The sequence below is a fragment of the Artemia franciscana genome, unplaced genomic scaffold, assembly GCF_032884065.1.
Source record: "Artemia franciscana unplaced genomic scaffold, ASM3288406v1 PGA_scaffold_67, whole genome shotgun sequence".
Taxonomy (NCBI): domain Eukaryota; kingdom Metazoa; phylum Arthropoda; class Branchiopoda; order Anostraca; family Artemiidae; genus Artemia; species Artemia franciscana.
In genome coordinates this window covers 538501-561297 of record NW_027062705.1, presented here as the reverse complement: position 1 = coordinate 561297, position 22797 = coordinate 538501, and the positions used below count along the sequence as shown (strand labels likewise).

Genomic DNA, 22797 nt, shown 5'->3' with positions numbered 1-22797 from the left:
AATAAATAAAAATACTACCACGACCTTAAGGAATAAATATCAGCATTTTTATATTAAACTGACAATCAACTGTCATTTGTTTTGATTTTTTCAAAAAAGTTTAAATAAGTATCTGGTCTTGAGAAGGCATGGGGATTATCAGCCCAAATCGTATTAATTTACACTCGTTTTGAGTTTGACTCTGTTATTTATTCTAATTTCAGTTCGTTTTGAATTTCATTAATTTATTGATGGTGATTTGTGGTAGTTTTACGCTTGGAAGATTATTTGACTTTATTTTTGCTCATTTTCGGTTTAATGGATCTTTTTATTTTTTAATAAAAATTTGTATCTTTGCTTGCTGTTTGTATGTTGGAAAAAAGTTTTCAACAATTTTTAATCCTGACATAAATAGTATTTCTTAATTTCATTTTATACCTCCACAAGTCGACCTGAAAAATCATACTTAATACTATTCCCATAAAGCTCTATCTAGTTCTATCTATATTCTATGCTCTTTTGCACCCTAGATACAGTTACACTCCTTGGTTTATTTTAATTATAAGAGCAGAGGTAGTTATAGTAGTAGCCCTGAAAGTTTCAACTTAATATCCAAAGTCGTCCTCGAGATATAGCTGATGTTTCCTATTGGCAACCATAGACACAGTAACTTCTTTTTTTAGTTTTAAGGCATCGTTTCTTTTATAGCATAATGGAACAATGGCATAGTTTTGGGGGGATAAACATACCAAATGTTCCTTGATACATGGTTATTGGACCGTTCAACTATGCTGAACAAAATGGCTATCTCAAAACTTTGATTGGATGCGTTTGAAAAATTAGTGGTCTTGGGAGGAGGGCTGCTTGCTCTCCAGTCACCTTTGGCTCTAATGGAGGGCACTAGAAATAGAGAGGCACCGCCTATTATATTACTAATATACCCTATTGAAAACCTTCATGCACAGATTCTATTCTTTTAAACGAGACTCCCCCAAATATTCCCTAAAAAATTCACCTTTGTGCCCTTAGCGTCCTTTAAGCAACCGTAGTGGTTGTATTAATAGTACACACATTTTGCCTTCTGACTAGTTTAAAATATGCCAAAACTTAGCCGTAAAGGTCTAACTTAATAATGTAGGCCATTCTTGGGACATTGCTCTAACACTCTTTTGAAAATCCACATGCTCATAGTTCGTTTTACCTTGGTTCAACATCCGCTCAAATGTTCCTTGAAAACTTCACCTTAACACCCTTAGCATGCGAAGTAGCAAAAGTTGTAGCAGGATTAGTAGCAGTATGCACATATCACCTTTGATTTCTTCAACACCCCCATCAACACACACTGAAAGTTTCAACTTAATACCATCAAACGCTGCTAAAGAATTTTTGATACGTCCTCTTGACAACCTGTGCAGGCATAGTGTATTCTAATTTATTTCGATACAGTTCCGATATTTTCAAAATTTTCGTCTTAATACCCTCAGCTTTAGTGGCAGTAATAGTAGAAGCAGTAGAATTAATTTCCGGTGCCTTAGCTTTAGTGGCAGTAGTAGCAGTAGAAGTAGTAATAATAGTATCAGTAGCCGTAGTATGAGTAAAAGCAGTAGCAATAGGATGCAAATATTGTCTTTGGTTAGTTCAGCATCTCTCACAGCAAGCCCGGTTAGTTTTAATTTCACACACTAAACTTTTCCTATTATATTGCTGTTATGACAACCTGCACACAGACAGCGCGGTGTGATTTATCTCACTTTCCCACATCAAAATTCCTTGAAAAATTCATTTTCATACTCTTAGGCATATTTGCAATAATAGCCACAGTAGTAGTATTAGTATTAATAGCATAATTGTTAACAGTACTAGCACTAGTACTAGTAGCAGCAGTAGTATGAACGTATTGCTTTTTGGTTATTTGAGCATCATTGAATCCTGGAAGTTTCAACTTTTTATAGTTAGCTATGACATTGCTGATATATCGTTTTGATATTTTGTATAAGGACACAATTCTGAGATTCTTATTTTAATGCACTTAAGCTCACAGGTGGCTTCAATAGAAGTAGTAGTTCAAGCAGTAGTGACACTAGTAGTAAGTTTAGCAGTGGTAGCAATATAAGTAGTAACGTGCACATACTGCCTTATGATTAAGTTCAAATTTCTCCTCAATATTGAAAATGCAGTTGTGATTGTGCACGTAAATGTCAATGTGGTAGTAGTAGCAGTAGTAGTGGTAGCAGCAGTAACGTGAAATATTGCCTTTTAGGTCAATTGATCTTCTCCATCATAATTTCCTGAAAGTTCCAAGTTAATATACTCAGTAATTCCTGAGTTGCACCCTTTAGACAACCCGTATACACACAACGTGATTTCATTCCAAAACTTCCCTTAAAATTCTCCGAATGGTTCTCCTGAATACCTTTTATCTTTCCGGAAAACAATGGTTAAACATGTATACCTTTCTCATCAATATGTAACAACGAAAAAATTGTTTAACTTGCTGCCCTTGCCCTAATGGCTGTAGGGGGTGGGGGTGGTATCCCAAAAGGCATAATTAATGGACCTTTCAACAATGCTGAAGAAAATAGATGTCTCAAAATGTTGATAAGATGTTGTTTGGAAAAATCATAGGTAACGGTGCTGTGAAAATACCAAGCCTTCGTAAAAAATATAAGTAAAATATGCAAAATACCGATAAAATACGTAAATTACGTTAAAAGGTACGTTGCGTAAAAAAAAAGTAAAGTACCAGTTGCTCGGGAGTCCGTATAATTAGGGTAAAATACCCAATATTGCCGTTACCAATTTTACCAGCTACAACACTATGGTTGACACATTCTAATGTTTTATTAGAGTGCTAGAAATTGAATTTTGTTGAGTATTAGGCTTTTTGAGAAATTCTCCAATGGAGTCAACAAGATAATCAAGTTAATGGAAAGCTGAAGTGGATTTGTGATTTCCAAATTGCCTCTGAAAAGCCAGACAGAGCTTTATTTCTGTAGCTAATCTGCAAAGAATCGTTCATATAGTTTTGAGAATATAGAAGTGAGGCAGATAGGACGAGCATTTTCAAAGCAAAGATTTACTTTTTTTACAAGGGCTAGTAAACTTTTTTTCTTATTTAGAAGAAACTGCTCGGATTTCACAGTCTTGTTGAAAAGTGCATGCAGTGGTTTTAAAAGGACATCAGATAAAAACTTGATATGGGGAGATGTGAAATCCTAAGGACAGACACTTGATTGCTTTATTTTTTTCAAAAATGGAGGTGAAATGCCACTCTCATTACCAAAAAAGGAAAAGTTTTTGAGCCTATAACTCATATGATAATGTGCTAAGGCTTTGGACAATGGGAAAGAGAAACCCATTAAAGATTATTTGTGGTAACATATTATCCAGTCGATCTGAGACCCTACTAAGTGCTCTACCAGCCGCGCATAGGACTATAAATAAAGATTGCAGCTTCTCGTATATCCATAATAGTGGAGCAGTTATTGATTTGGACCATTGTGTGTGTTTGCCCCTTCTTCATACCTCTGATGTTCATGTCGATGATGAGGAAAGAGACTATGACCATCTCCCTCTTAATTTAGATCTATCTATTAGCTCTACAATCAGTTTCAGTGCTCCTCCTAAGCCTAAAAAATGGATTTGCAAACGTGATTGAGATAATGCAAATTGGTCACTCTATTTTTCGACTCTCGCTATTCTACTATCCACTATTTCGGTGCCTTATCATCTTCTTGGCGCTGGTTATTTTGTCAGTGATGCTCGTGGTAAGTTAAACTCTTACTAGAGAAATATCGTTTGTTCAATTAAACAAGCTAAAGCAATAGCTGTTCCGTTGACTCGCGTGCGACTTAACACCCGTAAGACCTTTTGGAAGTGTGATCCGGAACTTAAGAAAGTGAAGAACCAAGCCAAGTTTTGGTTGAAAATGTGGATTAGACCTTCAAGTGGTCAAGTTTTAGCATCAAGCAGAGAACAAAATAAGTCTATAAGCGTCATCTTCGTGCAGTTTGGTTTTCGGGTGCTGAATTTCCGATAAATGGTAAACAGTGGCAAAATGTTCTGAATGTGCCGAAATTCGAAGAATCTTCTTCTAGTGATATTATTCCAAGATTGTCGTGAATTAAACATTATACGCGCATCTTTTTCGCTATTAATTATGATGTTCATAGCTGTTTTACTGCTTTAGTGGCGAAGGTTCTTCCTAATAGTGTGAGCCAAAGACATGTTATGCCTGTTGATAAAGCTAATATTGTGAAATCTCTTCGACTGTTAAAGTCAAAGTCTTGTGAACTTGATGGTATCTGTGCCGCTCATCTTGATCCAAGGTCAGCTGAACTTCTATCGCATCTTCAGTTATTATTTCAGATGTTCCTTTCAAGGTCTATTGTTCCTGATTCATTTTATGTGTAATACTATATTAAAGAAAGGAAAAGATCTAAATTCGTGTAATTCGTACTGGCCAATTACCGTTGCCTGTACTCTAAGTAAATTAATTGAGTATGTTCTACTCCCATATATCGATGAATTTGTTAATTATGATGCTAACCAGTTCGGCTTCCGGTCAGGTCTAAGCTGTCAACATGCTCATCGTGTTTTAGCGCAGCTTATTAAGGAAGCTACTCGGAATAGTTCTAGTCTTTATTTTTGCACCCATGATACATCTAGAGCATTCGATAGTGTTTGCCATGCTCAGGCTTGGTATGCTCTTAGTCAGCTTGGTGTGAATGCGTCTGTGATTCTGGTTTTGAAGTTTTGGTATTCAAATTCTTATTTAAGATTAAAGTCAGGAAATGGTGATTTTTTCGGACATATACCAGTCAAGTGTGGAGTGGGACAGGGAGGAGTTCATTCTCCTCATATCTTTAATGCTTCTATTGGAAATGTTTTGTCTGGTATACGTAGTTCTTGTTTTACAGGATTCACAGACGTATCATACTTAGCTTAAGCTGACGACTTTCTTCTTATTAGCCGAAATGAGGCCGGTTTAGCGCATTCTGTCCGATCCGTTGCTGATGCATTTGCAAGAATTGGATTATTGTAGATAAATGTAAATGTCTTATATTTAATGGGGTTAGTTCGTCACATCCTTTGGATTGCATTTCTTTTTCCGTACCACAAGTTTCTTTGATGGCTTTGGATTTCTGTTTGCAATTCTTTAAGTTGTTTTCGTTTTCAGATGATTCGGGATATTCAATTTCAGCTTAAACCGGGGTATTCTAAAATTGTTGGAAATCGTGGACATTTCCGGCGAAAAGCACTTACAAAGCTATACTCGAGTTTCTGCGACCATTCTGTGTTATTTTCTGCTGTTTTTTATGCTTTCGAATAAAGGCGACGTAAAGAGGATCAATACGGATTACTATCGGTATTTAAAGTTCCTACTTTATTTACCACGATCATTTCGGAACCGAAGGTTAATTAGTAAATATCAGGCAACGGAGGTTGTTCTTTCAGTGGAAAAACTAAGTTCAAATTTAATCGATGAAGCGCCAATCTGTCTTGGTTCTAACAATCATCTTATCCGCCTCTTTTGCTAAATTGTTTTTTGTTTTTTTTTTTTTTTTTTTTCTTGTATTTGCGTTATTTGTTTTTGTGTTTTTTTGGTGTTCTTTGTGTTATTTGTAGTTCTTTGTTTTTCTCCTTGTACTGCACTTTTTCCCTTTTTGTTAGTGGTTAAGAAATAAATTATTATTTATTATTATTATTACTGCCTAAAAAATACCAAATAAGCAAATAAATCTCTATACAATTGAAATTAATCACTAAATCAACCAAAAAACCACTAAAATATAGTGCTCTTTTATTTGGGTGTTAACCCTGATGGTAACCTCAGTAAATTTAGGTAGATTTAAAATAAATTGGTCATATTTCCTGTATTGAAACAGACAATGTTTCACAGACAAGGGCATTCAAACAGACAATCTTTCAAAGAGAAACATGTCATCAAAACTGCTAATAATCTCAACAAACACCTCGCCAAGATTGTCCAGGCATCGTCAAGTGGAGACCAAGAGTCTCTACTTTCTGCAGAGACTCTTGAGTCTTTTCCCCAGAGTCAGGATGAAAACCTTCCCAATATATCACCAAAGGATACCAAGAACAATATAAATGACCTAAAAAAGACAAGACAAGTAAATTAGATATTCCAATCGTACTTGTCAAAGCCTTTACTGACAACCTGTCCGCACTACAGGCAGATATTTTCTGCAAGATCACTGAAAGTGGATGCTACCCTGACACCTGGAAGCAGGGATTCGTGACACCGATTCAGAAGAAGGACGCTGAGGAGGTTTTCAATAGGGTTCGACCAATTACACTCACCTTGATTCTTTCAAAATTTTATGAAAGCTTTCAGGCTGATTGGCTCAAGTCAGACATTGAACTGCTGTGGGAGCAGTGGGAGAAACATTTAAGCGTAGATAGTTCCAAATTAGCTTGCTTTGTGATGTTAGTAACGTGGACCTCCCACTTCAGATCGCTCAAGATACTGATACCATGGAGTTTGCACTGCTTGACGGACATCTCCAGAAGAATTGGTTGCTTGAACGAAGGTGTATTCTTCAAGAAACTGATAGTCATGATATTTGACTTTTTGGCATTTACGGTCATGTCATCCTGTTCGGCGTCACTGGAAATATCTTCCATGATTTCCATGGCTAAGCACTTCAAATTCTTTCCGGCATTTTTCCAGTAATGACATGTTGTCGATAAATCTCCAGTGCTCAGGGCACTCAGTAGCAAGTTCATTTATCATAATCGGTAACAGGAGCGGGCCCAGGAGGGTACCTTGGGGCACACCGTAGTAGACTGGAAGGAGATCTGAATAGATGTTCTTATACTTTACGCATTGAGTTTTACTGGAAAGGAAAGTTTTTGACATATTGAAGAAAAATTCTTTTGACAACATTGAATGCACATAGTTTAATTTGAGTCAGCCATTCAATATGCCACAAAAATATTAACTTAACAATCTTAGCCATCCATGAGATATTGCAGACACACCCTTTGGACAAAATTAAATGTACCGAACATCTTTTAACTTATTTTAATATCTGGAGACACCTATTCTTAAATTCCAATGTAATACCCTTAACTAAATGTAATACCAATGTAATACCCAATACGCTCGTGAAGAGCTTAGCGAGTGTACTGTGGCACCATTGTGAGGGTAATTTTGCTGTTGTCCAGGTGAATCCGAAGAAGTCTTTCCAATAGGTGACACAGGTGTCCATGGAGCATTTCAGCATTTCGGCCGTGATTTTTCTGCTAGGCCATCACCTGGTGATCTGCCGTTTTTCAGCTTTTTCACTGCCTTCAGAATTTTGTCTTCAGTCGGGGGCTTGGTTTTGATGTCTAGCGAGATCCAAGTATCTTTGGACATTGGATCGTCTGAGGATGGTCTCCTCAGGATTTTGTTGAAGTGGTTGGCCCACACCTCCTTCTTCTCTTTGGAACCAATACCAGTATGCCATTTTCGTCCTTCATCAGACCATCGCCGACTCTCTTCTTCGCGATAATGTCGTTCATTATCTTGTGAAACGACCTGCTGTCTTCATTCTTTGCAGCTTCTTCAGCTTTTGCGGTGTTTGCTTCATAGAAGTGGCACTTGTCTTGGCACGCGCTCTTTTTGACATATTTGTCAATCCGTCTGCAGTTATTGGTCTTGTAGATCTGGTTTGCATCATGACAGGCAAGGATCTGAAGTTTTGAGACTTTTCTCTCCTCTATTAGCTGCCAAGGGTGGTGTGATAGCCACCGGTCCTTCAGTTTCTTGCGTTTCTCAAGAGTCTTGCTTGCTTACTCAATGTAGAGGTTCCTTATCTGGTCCCATATCATCTCTTGGTCATCTTGGTCACTGATGTACAGTGCTTCGAACTTGTTTCTAAGTTCGGTAACGAACTCATGCCTGATCGTTCGGTCTAGGTGCTTTTCAGAATCAAATTGGGGGTTCTGAATCGGGTATCTTTTTCTCATTCCTTTTGAACTTTAGGGAGAATTTAGTTACTAGCAGGTTTTGGTCTGATCCAACATCGGCACCTCTATATGCTCTCATATCTTGCATACTGGAGCGGAACTTCCGGCTGACTAAACGGTGGTCAATCTGATTTCTAACTGTATCACAAGGGGACGTCCATGAATACTTGGGGACATCTCTATGAGGAAAAAGGCTGCCTCCTATCGCCAGATCATTAGCCGTAGCAAATTCGATCAGAATCGTTCCATTCTCATTACGCAAGCCCATGCCGTGCCTACCAAGTGTCTGTGGGCAGTAGGACTCATCGTTGCCAACGATGGCATTTAATTCACTGAGAACGAGCATGATGTCATGTTACAGAATTTTATTGACCACCGCCTGTAGAGTGTGGTAGAATTCTTCTTTGGTCTTGACTTCTGCGACGTAAGTCACAGAACTACTGAGACAACTCAGACAACTACAGAAAGTCATGCTTGTCGTCTAGTGAAACGTGCTACGAGAATTCTTGGCGATACGGTAGTCCATTTCAAGAGAGATCTTGAGGTTTCCCTCGTCATGATGAGTGTAAGTTCATGCCTGCTTTCGGTGCCGTTTTAGAGGATCGTATAATGGTCGTCAAGTTGTTTCTCTCCGGAGCCCGTCCATGAAAATAAGAAGTAGCTAAGCTTCTAATTAAAATTTTTGTGCCATCATTCCAACTTCATGCTGTTTATGGATAAATTCACAGAGAAGTCTGATGATTTTCACCACCTGGTATTTAATCCCTAAGTTTTACGTTCCTTTAGCACCTGCATTGACTGGCTTTTAATATTCCATAGTTAATAGGCTTAATGCGACTCCTTAGTACAACTTTTTTCTATTCAGCTTGATCATACCTTGATAAGATACTTTGCCACACATAATTATCTTTTTTATGTCCTGGTTACCAATTTTATTTAGCTGTGGGGCGTTATCGACACATTAAGGCTTTATTAACTTGGATACGATTTTTTCGTTCCCCTTCTTCCCTGTATTTAAAAGTAGCTCTTTTGGTGTTTTGTGCTACTTCCACTATTAACAACTCACTGCAGAATGAACCCAACTGAAGCCTGTGCGTCTACGCACGCTTCTCGGTCATTTCAAGTTCTTAATAAATCTCCCTATTTACAACCTCCTGAGATGTTCAAGTTTCCATTCAATACTTTCTTACGACCTTCCTCTGTCCGATTTGGAAACGAACTGCTTTGTTTTTAATTCTGGATGGTTTGCTTAAAAGTCGGAACCAAAAATAATAAAATTAATTGCCTTTCCCTAGATCCTGGAAAAAAAATTTTCTCTACAGTCGTTTGAAAAACTTAAAAAAGCCTTTTCACCGCCCCTCTTAAGGGAATTACATAAAAAAAACTAGTTTTTTTAACTGAAAGTAAGGAGCGACATTAAAACTTAAAACGAACAGAAATTACTCCGTATATGAAATGGGTTGTCCCCTCCGCAATCCCTGGTTCTTTACGCTAAAGTTTTTAATTGTTTTAAAAAGCAAAATTGTGGCAAAGAATCAAACTTTAGCGTAAAGAGCAAGGGATTGCGGATTGCGGGGAGTAAGACATAGTTATTATGGTTTTTGACTATGTAGAACAAAATGGCTATCTCAATATTTTGATCCGTTGACTCTGGAGAAAAAATGAGCGTGGGAGGGGGCCTAGGTGCCCTCCAATTTTTTGGTCACTTAAAAAGAGCACTAGAACTTTTCATTTCCGTTAGAATGAGCTCTCTTGCGACATTCTAGGACCACTTGGTGGATACGATGACCCCTGGGGAAAAACAAAAAACAAAAAATCCATGGACAGGCAGTCGTGTCGTCAGTAAGTACAAGTCGACATTTACCAAACATTAAAAAAAGACAAATAATTCAGAGGCAACAACCCAACACAAGGGCTCATCAGGAGAATACACACTTGCCTATAGGGTTTCGGCACTTTAAATTCTCTACCCAGGCAAGTGGCGTGCCTACCATAAATTCCCAATGGTATTCCCGTGTTAGGTATCACCCCCAAAATTCATGCCTATGAAAAAACAAGCAAATGTAGAACAACCAAGTATAACAGTATGTATATAGCGGTATATTTTTTTGCCTTTCCCTAGATCCTGGAATTTTTTTTTCTCTACAGTCGTTTGAAAAACTTAAAAAAGCCTTCTCACCGCCCCTCTTAAAGGAATTTTTTATATTCAATCCATCACTATGGGTCCTTTTTATCTTTTCTCTCTTTTCAGACAATTTGAGTGAAAAGGGAAGGGGAGGATTTCTTCTGAAACTATGAAATAGTATCGGAGTTATGCAAATAATATAAAAAATACGAGGTACACGACAAAATTATATGTTCACTTTTCTGAATTAGTAAAAAAAAGAGAGAAGGAGAAAAGGAAGATTGTTTTCCTACATTAGTGATTAATATAGATCAGCACTTGAATGAAGCCTTAACCCTACTCATCCATACAATCACATAGGTCAAACAGCATGGCCATACACAATCAACCATAGAGAATAATCCATGGACAGGCAGTCGTGTCGTCAGTAAGTACAAGTCGACATTTACCAAACATTAAAAAAAGACAAATAATTCAGAGGCAACAACCCAACACAAGGGCTCATCAGGAGAATACATACTTGCCTATAGGGTTTCGGCACTTTAAATTCTCTACCCAGGCAAGTGGCGTGCCTACCATAAATTCCCAATGGTATCCCCGTTTTAGGTATCACCCCCAAAATACATACCTATGAAAAAACAAGCAAATGTAGAACATCCAAGTAGAGCAGTATGTATATAGCGGTATATTTTTTTAGGAAGAACGTAATAATGCATTAGATTAACAATTTTAGATTCGTATATGATTCGCCACTTGATTTCTCCGTTGGCAGCAATCGACATTGCAGGGTCAAAACCTATCATGGTATTTGTATGGTTTATAGTCGCTTACACCACAGAATTGCTAAATAGTTTTAATTTATAGTTTGTATTTCAAGTGGCCAGCCATCTCGCAGGTAGGGGGAGGAAGTAGGAACATCAGCCCTACGGTGGGTCTTTCGAAACAAAAGCAAACCCTTTCAAGAATTTAAGTTGCATCCATTAATATTATGAACGATCAATGACTTTATGGTTAATTTTAGGTAGCGATATGATAACTCTCAAAGAGGGCTAGAGCCTTTAATTAAATATTTATTGTTTTCTAATTAATTTATATTTAATTTAAATCTAAAATTTAAAAAAATGTAATTAAACTTAATAAAATTTAATTAAAATATTTTTTGCCATGTTTTATACTTAGCTGGACATGAAGTAATTGAATACATGTTTGTTTGATATTATGTTATTATTTTGCTGGCTTAGTTTAAAGAAACAAGATCTTATATATGATTGATTGATTGTATATATGTGTATATGTATGTAGATGTATATATATATATATATATATATATATATATATATATATATATATATATATATATATATATATATATATATATATATATATATATATGTGTATGTATATATATATATGGATATATATATATATATATATATATATATATATATATATATATATATATATATATATATATATATATATATATATATGTATATATATATATATATATATATATATATATATATATATGTATATATATATATATATATATATATATATATATATATATATATATATATATATATATATGTATATAAATATATATACATATATATGTATGTATATATATATATATATGGATATATATATATATATATATATATAAATATATATATATATATGGATATAAATATATATATATATATATATATATATATATATATATATATATATATATATATATATATATATATATATATATATATATATATATATATATATATATATTACATAGAAAATAGATTAATGTGTCGTCAAACAAAAACCTAAATAAGAATAAAAATCATATCTTACTCTTTAGCATGAGTAAAAATACCAGATCTCCCAGAAACATCAAACTACTTTTCAAACTTAATTTACTATGAACAAAAACCCCTTCTTCATTTGATTTCCCTCACCATGATTTGTCAGTTCTTTTCAAATAGGACTAAAAGAAAAAATGAAATGCTCTATCAAGTAGTAATCATTTCGAGTTCCATTATAAATCCGATGAATTTATCTTTAAAATGCTTTCAGGAGATTAGAGAGCTTTTTTTAATGAGCAAGCGATTAACCATTGACTTCCATGTTAATTCCAGCAAATTTAATCCCTTGTAATATTTCCAAAAGAAGTAGAGTTTCTTTTTCATCTGTTCCAAGAAATAAAGAATAGGCTACGCCTTTATTTAGGCTTTGAGTGTCGTCAGTTCTTCGATGGTACGCCTTTTTAAGAACTAGATATAAACTAGTGATTAAACCATAGCATGCTTGCTTCCATATTAGTTCCAATAGATTTATTTCCTAAGAATTTCTCCAAAAGAAATGGTACTCAAGGACTTTTATTTTTTCACTTCATGTTGTAGATTAGAAAGGTACTTAATTTGCCAAAAGATGATCAAAGCTGTCTAATTAGTGGCTTTCAGAGGATGAATAGCTCTTTCTGGAAAGCTGGCAAGCTCAGGTGAAGAATATTCAACTTCTGAAAATATAATTTCTGTAAGTTTTTAAACCTTCACAAAGTGTAAAGATAATTGTGTCTGACTTGGTATGTTCAATTGAACAAAAATTAAAATGCATGTAGTTTTACAAAATATAAAAATTAAGAAGGCGCAGAAAAGGAAAAAAGAATTAAGTTGATTTCCAGGCATAAAAAAAATGAAAAGTTAAATCAGATATTTCGACAGACTTAAAGCACTTAAAGGAATCATTTTTTTTTTTTTAACGTCGTGCCTATTCAGGTATGTCTCAGAACATATATTTTGCCTCAAAAAATGTAGAAAGTAAAGATAGTCAGGTCACTTGGTGTGCGTAACAAAAAAATTGAAGGAGAACTTTTCATTAACTTTTCAGAAAGCTCTTAAATATAGAATGGTAACACAAAAATTCATAATATTGAATAATTTAAAAATTTATTGTCTCGCATTTTTTGCTTGTAATTATGACCAGTTTTGAGGTCCACTGATGAATAGGCCCTGGGTAGCCTTATAGGTTTATACAAGAAAAAATGATACTAAGAAGAAAACTATAACATTTCTACTGCAATAAAACTTAATTTTCTGTTTATTGGAAAAAGAAGAATCAAGAAAAATCTATAGAAAAAAAGAAAAATATATAGAAAAAAAGAAAAATATATAGCTCAATGCCTACGGTCTCTGTCAGTCTTCATGTTTTATACTGAAGTTGGTTTATCACATATTGTATATGCCTATGACGTTCATTTATTAAGCCGTATCCATAGCAGCATAAATGAAAAATTTCCCACACTTAAGTTGTGTTTTGGTTCCGATGGTCTGTCTGTATGTTTGTAAAGTTTATTCACTACCTTTGGGCGTTTGCTGGAAACTTCCATTGGTTGCTCTATTTCTTGTACAAGGTGAATTCTGATGAATAGTGCGATTAAAAATCTAAGGGTAGCACATGGAAAAATTTCGCCCAATAAAGGAAGATTGGATCGAAAGGATTTCTGTAGTTTGTAGCACAGATTTAGTTCTCTAGTCATTCTTTCTCTTTCTGATACAACCCATTTTTTTCGGAAAAAGCATTGTAGTAGGCCTATCCTACAAGTGGCATGTCCATTTTTTCTTCATTCACCACAATGGTACTGAAACAGTAAATTAATGGAATGGTTTGACCTTATTAATAAGCCATCTCAAATAATCTGTCTTACTGAAGATTTATGCGTGAAAGCTTTGGATTTAATTTCTGATTATGACCCTCTTTTGCAATTTTTCCTTCGTGAAGCTGGTTAATTATTTGTTGTTGTTTTTTGCTTATAGTATTTAATGTTATTTTTGTGCATTTTATAATATTTGATGTTTTTCTTCTCTTCAAGTTTTTTTTTATCCTTGTGCTCCACATTGTTGTTTTTTTTCTGGGCAATGAAACATACTATTACCACTACTACTACTACTACTACTACTACTTCTACAACTATTTCTACCACTACTACTACTACAACTACTACTACTACTACTACTACTACTACTACTACTACTACTACTACTACTACTACTACTACTACTACTACTACTACTACTACTACTACTACTACTACTACTACTACTACTACTACTACTACTACTACTACTATTACTACTACTACTACTACTACTACTACTACTACTACTACTACTACTATTACTACTACTACTACTGCTACTACTACTACTACTACTAGTATAACTACTACTACTACAGCTATTTCTACTATTACTACAACTATTACTGCTACTACTATTACTACTATTACTACTACTACTGCTACTATTACTACTACTGCTACTACTACTACAACTACTATAGCTACTACTACTACAGCTATTTCTACTACTACTACAGCTATTACTGCTACTACTATTACTACTGTTACTACTACTAATACTACTACTACTGCTACTGCTACTACTACTACTACTACTACTACTACTACTACTACTACTACTACTACTACTACTACTACTACTACTATTACTACTACTACTACTACTACTACTACTACTACTACTACTACTACTACTACTACTACTACTACTACTACTACTACTACTACTGCTACTACTGCTACTACTACTACTACTACTACTACTGCTACTACTACTACTATTGCTACTACTGCTACTACTATTATTACTACTATAAATAAAAACGCGTTTAAGTTATTCATTAAGATAAGCTGAAAAGTAAAACCTTTTAACTTCAGATTTTCACGCTTATAAAAAAAAATAATTTGAAAATCCAAAACTCGCACTTCTGGGGTTGTGTTTGCCTCGCCCCCCTAGTCATCAGGTTGACCTGCTTTTACTGTTTAATGCCTAGAAGATGCCACGGAGACCTATCAAATAAATGCGCTAAAGTACCAGCGCTAAAAGAACAAGGATAAAGAAGAGAGTGAATGTATGAAGTTCTTCCGAAGCCACTGTTTGTAAATAGGGTGTCCTCGATGGTCGACTTATCAGTTCCAAGACCTCATTTAAAGGATGGGACAATTAATTATACCCCGCCCCATTTCCCTGGGTGCACTCATAACCTTTCAATTTATTTGAATTACAAGAACAGAAACAGTGATAGTATTAGCTTTGAAAGTTTCAACATAATACTCCTAGTTTTTCTCGAGATGTTAATGAGGTGTCTTACTGGCAACCACATACACATTGTCTTTTGATTTAGTTTTAAGGTAAAATTTAGTTTTGAAGTAAAGTTTGCAATTTGTATAGCTAGGGCGTGGGTTAATACACCCAACATCCCTACAGACATAGTCACTGGACTGTTACCGACAGTGTTTGGAAAATGAATGGGCTTAGAAAGAGGGCTGATTGTGCTTCAATCACTTTTGACACTTAAAAAGAGCACCAGAAACTCTAACATCTCCCACAACATGCCCTTTAAGTTTCAACTTCACACACCAAACTGTTCAGATATTGCCGATACTCCCTTTTGATAACCTGCATACAGACGGCAAATTATGATTCACTTCACCTTCCCCTGTCAAAATTCTTTGAAAATTTCGTCTTCACGTCCTTAGGCATAGTTGAAGCAGTAGCCAAAGTACTATATTATTATTAGTAGTATTAACAGCAATAGCACTAGTACTAGTAGCAGCAGTAGTATTGATGTGTTCAATTTTTGTCGGTCGAACATCCCTCTCATTAAGTCCTGGAAATTTCCACTTAATAAAATCAGCTGTTGCCACGACATTGATGATATGTCCTTTTGGTAACTTAAATATTTATATACTACTTGAAATTTTCATTTCAGTACTCTTATCCATACAAGTAGGCCTAGTCGTTATAGAAGTAGTTGTTAAAGTAGTATTAGTAGTACCAGTAGTTGCAAATTTACAATTGGCAGTGGTATTAGTAATAATAATATTAGTAGTAGCATGCACATATTGTCTTTTGGTCAATTGAATTTCTCCTTTAAGTATTCTCTGAAAGTTCCAACATAATACCCAAATCCGTTCTTGAGATGCACTCTTTTGAGAATGTACAAACTTATAGTGGCTTTTGATCAAGTTCAAATTCACCCTCATTATTGTAAATATAGTAATTTGGTAGTAGTAGTAGTACTAGCAATAATAGTAATAGTGGTAGAGGTAAAATTCATGAAAGTTACAAACTAATATACTCTTTCATTCGTGAGTTACGCCCTTTTGACAACCCATATATACGCAACTTGTTTTGATTTAGTTCAACATTCTCTGAAAGGGTCATCTGAATGCCATTTTATTTCTTGGAAAGTAAAGGTCAAACACACAGACCTTTTTCAATAATATACACTATATATAAACAATGAACAAATTGCCTACTTTACAGCCTTTGTCCTGGTGGCTGTGAGGAGTTAACATCCCAAAAGGCAAATTTACTGGACTTTTAAACAACCTTAAAGAAAATTGATGTCTCAGAGTTTTGACTGGGTGTTATTTTAGGAAACAATGGGCGTGGGGGATCGGGGTGAGGGCTGGAGCCCTAAAACCACCTTTGAATCTTAAAAAGAACACTCAACTTCCAATTTTCAATGAAATCAGCTCCATCTGAAGTTTATACGACCACCCAGTCAATGAAAATCCTATATGCCCCAAGGACATAACTACCAACCCTTTCACCAGGGCTCTGGTAGTTTGCGTCAATCCTGGAGTCACTGTTATATGTCCTTTGGGCCATTTTGAACAAAATGGTTATCTCACAATTTTGATAAGGCGTGTTTGGGTAAAATAGGGCGTCAGAAAAGGGGGGCTAGTTCTCCTCTCTTACTTTTGACTCCAAAAATGGAACTAAAATTTTAAATTTACATTTAAATTAGCCTCCTCTAACATTTATACAATGGGCCATAACTTACAACCATTGCCCCCAGGTTTAGATGGATTTTTTCAACACCAATGGTCTTGTTACGTGATCTTAAGACTATTGTGAACAAATTATTTATCTCAAATTGTCTATCAGACCCATTTGGAAAATAGGGGACATGGTGGGGGTTAGTTGCCTTTGGATCATTTTTTAATCTTAAAAAGGCCACTAGTACTTCTGATTTCCAGTCCAATTAGCCCCACTGAAACTTATACAGCCATCCCTTTCATATAACCTTTATATGTTAATAGTGGGCAACTTTTATAATTGATAACCCTTGTTCTGAGGGGTGTGATGGGCTGTCATCCCCAAAGACATAACTACTGTACTTTTCAACTACGCTGAACAAAATGTTTATCTCAGAATCTTGATAGGACGTGTTTGGGGAAATGATAGGTGTGGATAGGGGGGTATTTGCCTTTCAATCCCTTTTGACTGTTTCGATTTCAATTTCCAATCGAAGTCCTCTGGTCTAAAAAAAAATAAATAAAAATAATACATTTTGCGCACAACGCTCTTTATTAATATATAAGTAAATTACCTCAGAAACTTGCACTGTTTACCTGTCTTATGGGATTAAATAAAAAAAACTAGTTTTTTTAACTGAAAGTAAGGAGCGACATTAAAACTTAAAACGAACAGAAATTACTCCGTATATGAAATGGGTTGTCCCCTCCGCAGTCCCTCGCTCTTTACGCTAAAGTTTGACTCTTTGCCACAATTCTACTTTTTAAAACAATTAAAAACTTTAGCGTAAAGAGCGTGGGACTGCGGAGGGGACAACCCATTTCATATACGGAGTAATTTCTGTTCGTTTTAAGTTTTAATGTCGCTCCTTACTTTCAGTTAAAAAAACTAGTTTTTTTTATTTAATTTCTGAACGTTTTTGAATTAATGCATGTTTGATTTTGGCTCTCCGCACATAAATTATTGAAATGAAATTAGTATATTATTTTTTTTTTTTGGCTAAATGGCTTTCTCTTAGTTTTGATCAGACGATTTTGAGAAATAAGGGGTGGGGAAGGAGGCCTAGCTGCCCTCCAATTTTTCGGTTACTTAAAAAGGCTAGTAGAACTTTTAATATTCAACGAACGTTTTTATTAGTAAAAAATATACGTAACTTAAGAATTAACTTACGTAACAAACTTTTATATTCTTATATTTTTATTATGTGTACGAGGGGGTTTGTACCCTCGTTAATACCTCGCTCTTTACACTAAATCGTAAGTTTTGTCCCAATTCTTTAAGAATGACCCCTGAATCAAAAAGGCCGTAGAATAAATAGTTGAAATCACTAAAAATATTTTAGCATAAAGAGCGAGGTATTTATCTCCTCCTAAATACCTCGCTCTTTATGCTAAAGTATTTTTAGAACCCCTCATATGCGTAATGATCTCTGTTCGTTTTAAATTTCAATGCTATTCCTTACTTTCATTTGAAAAAACGTTTTCATGTTTATTTTTTCATTGTTTTTTTATAGTAATGCTAGAAAATCTTGCGCCCTTTTCATTGAATTTTTCTTCCCCCATGACATATTCCTCAAAGGAAAGATCCTCCCACAAAGCCCTCTCCCATCAACCCCACCCCCCCAAACCAAAAAATCCCCATGAAAACGTCTGTACACTTCCCAATAACCATTACTATATGTAAACATTGGTCAAAGTTTGTAACTTGCAGCCCCTCCCTCAGGGATTGTGGGGGAGTAAGTCATTCCCAAAGACATAGTTATTATGGTTTTCGACTATGCTGAACAAAATGGCTATTTTAAAATTTTAATCTGTTGACTTTTGGAAAAAATGAGCATGGGAGGGGGCCTATTTGCCCTCCAATTTTTTTGGTCACGTAAAAAGGCAACTAGAACTTCTCATTTCCGTTAGAATGAGCCCTCTCGCGACATTCTAGGACCACTTGGTCGATAAGATGACCCCTGGGAAAAAAAAAAACAAATAAACACGCACCCGTGATTTGTCTTCTGGCAAGAAATACAAAATTCCACATTTTTTAGATAGGAGCTTGAAAGTTTTGCTATAGAGTTCTCTGATATACCGAATGCGATAGTGTGATTTTCGTTAAGATTCTATGACTTTTAGGGGATGTTTCCCCCTTTTTTCCAAAATAGGACAAATTTTCTCAGGCTCGTAACGTTTGATGACAAAGACTAAATTAATTGAAACTTATATATTTAGAATCAGCGTAAAAATTCGATTCTTTTGATGTATCTTTTAGCATCAAAATTCCGTTTTTTAGAATTTCGTTTACTATTGAGCCGGGTCGCCCCTTACTACAGTTCCTTACCACGAACTGTTTGAAAAGAAAATAATTCGGTATTTCGGGGCTTCTGACATTATTACTCCTTTGCGGAAGTTAGGCTCAAAATTGAAAAAGGATTATATTTTTTCTCTGGGCCCCTTCCACCTCTTAGTTCGTTTATTTTCCCGTTAGTTTTCACCTGTTTTCGCTTTATAGTTGTGTTATCTCTTAGCAGTTCTTTCGTTAGTTGAGTTATGGTTGTGTATATATGTTTTATCGCTCGTATAGTTATGTTATTTTCAAATTATACTCCATAATAGAGAGGCTCCGAACACCCAGCATTGTATGTTAAGCTCTTAATTTGACGTTTTTTTTCTAACGTGACCACATTCGTCCTGCGCCCTTTTCATTGAATTTTTCCCCCATGGAATATTTCTCCAAGGAAAGATCCTCCCACATAGCCCCCTCCCTCAACCCTACCCCCAAAACCAAAAAAAATCCCCCTGAAAACGTCTGTACACTTCCCAATAACCATTATTATATGTAAACACTGGTTGAAGTTTGTAACTTGCAACCCCTCCCCCAGGGACTGTGGGGGAGTAAGTCATCCCCAAAAACATAGTTATTATGATTTTCGACTATGCTAAACAAAATGGCTATCTCAAAATTTTGATCCGTTGACTTTGGGAAAAAAATGAGCGTGGGAGGGGGCCTAGATGCCCTCCAATTTTTTTGGTCACTTAAAAAGGGCACTAGAACTTTTCATTTCCGTTAGAATGAGCCCTCTTGCGACATTCTAGGACGACTTGGTCGATACGATGACCCCTGGGGAAAAAAAAAAAAAAAACAAACAAATAAACACGCACCCGTGATTTGTCTTCTGGCAAAAAATGCAAAATTCCACATTTTTGTAGATAGGAGCTTGAAACTTCTACAGTAGGGTTCTCTGATACGCTGAATCTGATGGTGTCATTTTCGTTAAGATCCTACGACTTTTAGGGGGTGTTTCCCCCTATTTTCCTAAATAAGGCAAATTTTCTCAGGCTCGTAACTTTTGATGGCTAAGACTAAACTTGATGAAACTTATATATTTAAAATCAGCATTAAAATGCGATTCTTTTGATGTAGCTATTGATATCAAAATTCAATTTTTTAGAGTTTTGGTTCCTATTGAGCCGGATCGCTCCTTACTACAGTTCGTTACCACGAACTGTTTGAAACAATAGTCGGGTAGGAAAAGTCGAAAGAAAAAATCAGACCAAAGATCAGTCCAAAGAAATAATTAGGGAAATGTTAAGAAAAGCGATAAATCCTTCAGGTATGGAAAAAGAAGTTTTGGATAAAAGTCAATTTTATTGCCGAGCTATGTGATAGGATTTCCTGACATATAAAAGAGGGCTACTACTCCCTCTTTCGACTTCTTTGTTTTTCAAGTCTAATATTCACAAGAAATATGCTTCATGAATGATGATCATTTCTGAATAATTGCATACCTTAAAGTATTTGTTATGATAGGGTTTTCAAATGTAAACAATGAATTACGGGTAATCATTCTCACGGTCTTCAATACTAATTATTTTAATAAATCCCTTTATAGGGATGCTCCCCTTCGGCATCAACTATTAGTAAGGGCAAAGCCCCCTGGAAAACAATAAAACATTTAGCCATCAATATAGATAGGAAAACTGAAAATGCTACCGTTCAATCTGGGTAAAAAAAATTCTTTGTAATGCTCATCCCTTATCTTAGAAATTTAATGGCAACGCTCGTAATGCCCAGCCTTGTACCTCTCCACCTTTGTCAGGGTAGGGGTGTAAATGTATTTTTATATATCAGAAAATGCTTACTGCAATATGAGGAAACTACCCCACCCCCCAATTACTAATGAGTAAAGCGTAATAAAAGTACTCCCAGATATCAAAGGGGATTCGATTCTTTGTAGTGCTCATCCCTTATCTTAGAAGTTTAATGGCAGCGCTCGTAATGCTCAGCCCCGTACCTCTCCATCTTTGTCTGGGTAGGGGTGTAAATGTAATTTTATATATCAGAAAACACTTGCTGCAATATGAGGTAACTACCCCACTCCCCAATTACTAATGAGTAAAGCGTAGTAAAAGTACTACCAGATATAAACGGGGATTCAACATGTACTTCTCACCCTCCCCCCTTCTGAGTCTCTTATACATTTATCTGAAGGCTTACGGAGATTGAAAAATGTAGTCTTAAAAGCAAACTTTTTAAGGCTTCAACCAAGCCCCCATCACTTCTACGAACATCCAACAACCCTTATCCACTATGGCTGATGTACCATCAATCACCGTTCTAAATTATATCATCAAACCCAAAATCAATAAACTTTTAAAAAGGTTAAATGCCTACTACAAATAAATGTCTATGTAAAACGTTTGTTTTGTATGGACCTTGTGCATTTCTAGGAATGAATTTACCACTGTGCACTGTGGTAAAATGAATTTTCTACCTTGAAACATCAGTCAAACTTTTTATTTTCTTTTGTAATGAGCCTTCTTTCGATATTATATGACCATTATTTCCATAAAATCACCCCCATGGGAGAAGAAACAAAATAAACACGCATTTGTTATCATCTTTCTCAGCAAAATTTCAATTTCAAATCTATCTAGACAGTGATATTCTGTTGGAAAGTACTGTGGTATGCAAAATTCGATGCTCAAATTTTAATTAAAAAACTATACCTTTTGAGGGTTCTCTCTGCTTTTGAAAGTATAGTAAATTTTCTTATTCTTTATAATATGCTTTTGTACTATACTAACCTAATGAGTTTTAAATCTTAAGAATTCATAAAAAGACATTTCTTTTACTGCATGTATTGCTGTCAAAACAAATTGCTGCGTTTTTCGAGTTTTGTTTGCTATTAGCACAAGTCTTGCCTAACTTACAGTTCGTTACCATGAACTGTTTACCATATATAAACTAAATTTAAAACCCATAGTTACATTTAAACTTTGATAAAAATAAACTTCTCAGCAATACCTCCCTTCTCCCTCCTGGGAAAGTTCCTGACTGCACTTGCGATGGCCCTTTTCTCCTTACTTCTTTGCCTCTTTTCCGGTAATCCTACGAATATAATTTTTTGATGAACGGGTGAGCTATCACCTCAGGGTGCCTAAATTCAGGCTCCCTAATTTTCACCTCTTCCCTATTTACACATTATTCTATATTTATCTGAAAGCTCACGAAGAGTGAGCATGAGAATAAAATTTCTGAGGCACCAGGCAAACCTCCTCCCCCTAAACAATGACTCTGTGGCCCTGCTCGGTAATAGCTGATAGCTGTATTTTACAAAACATCAAGTGAATCTACTTACTTAAATGAAGCTTTAAAAATAAATACCTAAATTAATTGTTCGTTTATATGGAGTACGTGAATTGCTAGGAACAATTGCTCTACTTCGTGACATTACTATCTCTGAGGCTGGAAAGCTCAACTTATATCTATGGATATTCCTAAATCTGTTGGCTTTCTCAGTGTTTACAAGTTTAGTGCTACAAAATATCGGGTAGCTCCACTTTGCTATTGCAGAATCCTTCGGGCTGCTTATAAAAG

At 35.4% G+C, this 22797-nt stretch overlaps 1 protein-coding gene across 1 annotated transcript in view; it reads right to left on the bottom strand.

The window, feature by feature from the left end:
* Positions 1-22797, bottom strand: part of LOC136042108 (glycine receptor subunit alpha-4-like) — a 151411-nt gene that overhangs the window by 109982 nt on the left and 18632 nt on the right. The gene's annotated exons all lie outside the window — the stretch shown is intronic.